Source organism: Pseudophryne corroboree, chromosome 7 (genome assembly GCF_028390025.1).
Source record: "Pseudophryne corroboree isolate aPseCor3 chromosome 7, aPseCor3.hap2, whole genome shotgun sequence".
In the NCBI taxonomy this organism is placed as follows: domain Eukaryota; kingdom Metazoa; phylum Chordata; class Amphibia; order Anura; family Myobatrachidae; genus Pseudophryne; species Pseudophryne corroboree.
In genome coordinates this window covers 101,483,927-101,489,415 of record NC_086450.1, presented here as the reverse complement: position 1 = coordinate 101,489,415, position 5,489 = coordinate 101,483,927, and the positions used below count along the sequence as shown (strand labels likewise).

Sequence of the window (5,489 nt, the reverse complement as noted above, 5' to 3'; positions counted from 1 at the left end):
CTGCTGACGCGATCTCCATCCGGCAGAAATTCAGTCATCATCGAGAAGTTTTCACAGACGTGACAAGTCTTTGAGGAATGTCGCAATTGGATATGCTGGCGTCTCGCCTCAACAAGAGGCCTCAGGGATATTGTTCCAGGTCAAGGGACGCTCAAGCTATAACTGTGGACACCCTCGTGACACCGTGGGTGCTTTTAGTCGGTCTATGTGGCCTCTCCGCTTTCACTTTTTCTGAAGGTGATAAACGTGAGATAAAAAAAGGTTCAGGCGATCCTCTTGGATCCGGTCTAGACAAGGAGGGTTTGCTATCCAATTTTTCATGACTTACTCATAGAAGATTCCTGCCCTCTTCCTCTACGTGAGGATCTGTTACAACAAGATCAGGGAGTGTTTCAAGACTTACCGCGGCTGCGTCCGACGTCGTGGCGGTTGAATGCCATATCCTAAGCCGAAAGGGTGTTCCCGGTGACGTCATTTCCTCAATTCTTCAGGCTAAGAAAGACGTAACGGCTAAGCTTTACCATCGTAGTTGGCGTAACTATGTGTTTTGGTGTATATCCAGGAAGGCTCCTATGGAAGGCTTTCAGCTAGGTCGTTTTTATCCATATTTTACAAACCGGTGTGGATGCAAGCCTAAAGTTGAGCTCCATTTCAGTGCAGTGTGGCCTAATAATTTCTTTACAAAAATTTCTCTGTTGGAAAGTGGTCATGCCCTTGGCTTTGACATCCGCAAGGCGGGTGTCGGAAGTGGTGGTTTTGTCTCACAAGAGCCTTATTTGATCTTTCATGTGGATAGAGAGGAATTGAGAACTCGGTTAGTAGTTCTGCCAAGAGTGGTTTCTGGCTTTCGCAGTAATCGGCCTATTTTGATGCCGGTGGTTACTTAGGCATTAGCTGATTCAAATTCTCTTGATGTAGCCAGGGATTTGAATATTTAGGTCGCCAATTTGGCTCAGTTTGGAGAAGCAGAGGCTCTGTTTGTCTGGTTTGTTCCCAGCATGGTTTGGGTGACTGTGTTATGCAGTCTGTTACACGCTGGATCTGTGAGGCTATTTGGCATGTTCGTTCTACGGCTGGATTGCCGTCACCGAAGTCGGTGGAGGCCCGTTATACTGGGAGGATGGGCTCTTCTTGGGCGGATGCCCGAGGAGTCTCGGCGGTTCAAATTTGACGAGTGGATACTTGGTCGGGTTCAAACACTTTGGCAAAATTCTACAAGTTTGATACCCTGGCTGATGAGGACCTCATGTTTGCTCTATCGGTGCTGCAGAGTTGTCTGCACTCTTCCACCCGTTTTGGAGCTTTGGAATAATCCCCATGATCCTTACGGAGTCCCCAGCATTCTCTAGGACGTATGAGAAAATAGGATTTTAGTACCTACCAGTAAATCCTTTTCTCTTAGTCCGTAGAGGATGCTGGGCGCCCGTCCCAGTGCGTACTGTGTCTGCAGTTATTGCTTTTGGTTACACTTTAGTGGTGTTTCTTCTCTGTCAGACTGTTGCTGACGTTGTTCATGCCATGGCATGAGGTGTTTTATTTTTGGTTGTGTTGGTACACAGGTTGTGTTACATATTCTCTCAGCATGTGGCTGTGTATTTTTCATGCAGTAGGCTGGTTTTCTATTGAATGCCACGTTCTGCGGTATGTTCGTGGTGTGAGCTGGTATGACACTCACCGTGTTTATAAATTCTTTCCTCGAAATGTCCATCTCTCCTGGGCACAGTTTTCTAATTGAGGTCTGGAGGAGGGGCATAGAGGGAGGAGCCAGTTCACACCCAGTTTAAGTCTTTATAGTGTGCCCAAGCTCCTGCAGATCCGTCTATACCCCATGGTCCTTATGGAGTCCCCAGCATCCTCTACGGACTAACAGAAAAGGATTTACCGGTAGGTACTAAAATCCTATTTTCATTTATTTTAATTTATCTTATTCTGTAACCTTCCCCTGCATTTTGTTAACCAGGGATATGGTTGTTGAGCATTTTCAGATCTAGAGGTTACCAGGGATATCTTAAAGCCTCTGCTATACCTCCAACACCACTAGCTTACAGCACCTCCCTAAAGGTGCTAACAGCTTTTCAGCACTGCTTGAAGCCTTTACTGTAAGTACCGTCCCCCTCACCAGTTCCCCGCTGCTCAGACTAACTGCGAAGGCGTCCGGCGCTACTCGGAGCAGGGCAGATGTCTTTCACATAAACGTTTCCGCTGCTCAGTGTGTCAGGCGAGCGGGCGCTTAGTCTATCAGCGCAGGTTCCCGGCGGTCAGGATAGTAGAATCTCTCCTAAAGCAGAACGGCGCCACGGGTTTCGCGGCTCCAGGTAAACACACTGGGCCGGGAGTTCTGAGCGGGAGGGGCAGCCATTGTTCTCTGTTCAACTAAGGAGAAGGGGGGCGGAGTTTCACTATGACGCAAAGCAGTGCAGATATACACAGTAGGAGTCTGTTTAAGGTAACACACAGCCTGTTTACCCCAGGTCCTCTCCTCCAAGCAGGCGTGAGTACAGGGCACAACTGTATTCAACAATATACAGAACTCTACAGTACAGTTGAAGTCTCCTGCCAGACAAGCAAGTTTGCACACCCCAGCATTTCCGAAAAGTTTGTGAGTACACTGGGGTGTTTGGGAGACAGGGAAATCAGGGGTAATGTAATCCCCTCCTCTACTGCCACATCATTATTTGATCTCACACATTGTATCGCTTCTCTGCCTTTTGGCTAAGATCAAGTGTAGTATCTGTTCTGATTAGTTTAATATCTGATACGCCCCCTATCTGGGGTCCCTATATTAAATGGATTTTTGGAACAGGAAGATGGAAGAAGAGCATGCTCTGTCCACTCTACGCATTAACCCGGTATTGCAGTACCTCCGGGACCTGTGCACCAAACAGTATATTTTGTGTGTTTCTGTGTGTACTGTCTTTACCTGCCAAGAAATGATGAGCAGGTAAAGCACAAAGGCTTCTCAGAAGCTCTTTTTATGTTCTCAGTGTAATTTAAAACTTACACTATCTAATCCTCATGGTAATTGTACCTTATGCGACACATGCTGTACTGCAGTGTCGGATCAGCCGTCTGATGCATCTGGTACGCCTGCTTGGGCATCCGACCTGGTTCGATCTGTGGCTACTTTGTCGGTTGAATTGGCCGATTCCCGCAGGACAAAACCAACCTTGGCTAAAGATTTAGCAAGATCCATGGATGGTTTCGTAAATATCATGGGTTCTTCTAGTAGAATCTCTACTAACGCTTCCCTTAGACAGAAATGTCCGCTACCAGTAGTACAATATCTGATGATTCAGACAATAAACAGCTTCATCAAGAAGACGCGGAAGGAGGAGAATGGGAGGAACTTCTGGAGGCGCTATTTCCAGAGTCTGACACCGATGCGCACGGTGTAGAACCACTAATTAGGGTGGTAAAAAAAAGTCCTTAATTTCCCTGGGGTTCTATTTCCGGAACCTAAGGAATTTCAGTTGTTTGGGGAACAACAAATTTCTTTGGCAGTGTTTCCTTTTTCTCAACAGCTGAGGCATGAGGCAAGCTGTGAAGTTTGCTGCTTCCCATACTTAGAGTCCCAGGTTCGAATCCCAAAGTGCGAATGCATGTTTAACACGTCCATCTAGCGACAGCGTGGACACAGCCAGACGAGCGTTTCCAAATACCGGAGACATTTTTTTCTCACTACTCTTTTCAGCCCTCAATGACAGGTAAATGGGAAATTCCTTTACAAAAAGATGACTCTCCTGTTGTCGGGAGCGACTACGCTCAATGCACCTGTGATTGTAGACTGAGAGCTACCCTTAAGTCTATGTACACAGCAGCAGGAACCCAACTAAGACTAGCACTGGTAAGTGCATGGGTTAACACTGCCATTGTAAAATGGGCACAGGAATTCGGTCTCTCCGTGATTTAATCTTAATGTCATCGCTGAACACATACGTGAATCGGCAAGTTTTCTGGCTACAACTGCTAAGGATATTGGTGGTCATTCCGAGTTGTTCGCTCGGTAAATTTCTTCGCATCGCAGCGATTTTCCGCTTATTGCGCATGCGCAATGTTCGCACTGCGACTGCGCCAAGTAAATTTGCTACGCAGTTAGGTTTTTTACTCACGGCATTATGAGGTTTTTTCTTCGTTCTGGTGATCGTAATGTCATTGACAGGAAGTGGGTGTATCTGGGCGGAAACTGGCCGTTTTATGGGAGTGTGTGAAAAAACGCTGCCGTTTCTGGGAAAAACGCAGGAGTGGCTGGAGAAACGGGGGAGTGCCTGGGCGAACGCTGGGTGTGTTTGTGACGTCAAACCGGGAACGAAACTGACTGAACTGATTGCAGATGCCGAGTAAGTGTGGAGCTACTCAGAAACTGCTAAGAAGTGTCTATTCGCAATTCTGCTGATCTTTCGTTCGCAATTTTACTATGCTAAGATTCACTCCCAGTAGGCGGCGGCTTAGCGTGTGCAAAGCTGCTAAAAGCAGCTTGCGAGCGAACAACTCGGAATGAGGGCCATTAATTTAATTAGCTCTAGAGTCTCTGCTTCTGCCATCACTGTTTGTTGAACCCTCTGGCTATGCTCGTGGCATGCAGATACTGAATTGTAGAAAGCGGTTGCGGCTCTCCAATTTGCAGGCGATAATAGGATTTTAATTAGCTACCGGTAAATCCTTTTCTCTTAGTCCGTAGAGGATGCTGGGGTCCACATTAGTACCATGGGGTATAGACGGGTCCACTAGGAACAATTGGCACTTTAAGAGTTTGAGAGTGTGGGCTGGTTCCTCCCTCTATGCCCCTCCTACCAGACCCAGTCTAGAAACTGTGCCCGAGGAGACGGACAACTTTGAGAGAAGGATTTTACGCAGATAGTGGCGAGATTCACACCAGCTCACACACAAGGCAAACCAAGCTAACTAGCTTGAAACATCAGCAACGGCTGAACAATGGCCCGCATTCCGAGTTGTTTGCTCGCTAGCTGCTTTTAGCAGCATTGCCAACGCTAGGCCGCCGCCCTCTGGGAGTGTATCTTAGCATAGCAGAATTGCAAACGAAAGATTAGCAGAATTGCGAATAAATGATTCTTAGCAGTTTCTGAGTAGCTCGAGACTTACTCCTACACTGCGATCAGCTCAGCCCGTTTCGTTCCTGGTTTGACGTCACAAACATGCCCTGCGTTCGGCCAGCCACTCCCCCGTTTCTCCAGACACTCCCACGTTTTTCCCTGACACGCCTGCGTTTTTTAGCCAACGCTGGGAAAACGCTGAGTTGCTGCCCAGAAATGCCCCTTTCCTGTCAATCATTTGCCGAACACCAGTGCGACTGAAAAGCGCCGCAGACACTACAGCAAAACAGCTAAGTTTTGTGTAAAATAACTAAGCGCATGCACTCTGCGTACCATGCGCATGCGCAGTTAGCGACTAATCGCAGTATAGCGAAAATCGTCACCGAGCGAACAACTCGGAATGACCCCAATATTACTTACCAAGTAACAAAACAGTAC

General features: G+C 47.3%; 1 non-coding gene across 1 annotated transcript; it reads left to right on the top strand.

Annotated features, from left to right (window-relative positions):
• Positions 1-2,692: 2,692 nt before the first annotated feature.
• Positions 2,693-2,883, top strand: LOC134946665 (U2 spliceosomal RNA). Its single transcript, XR_010182317.1, has one exon. It is a non-coding gene; the product is annotated as a U2 spliceosomal RNA (small nuclear RNA).
• The last annotated feature ends 2,606 nt before the right edge of the window (positions 2,884-5,489 follow it).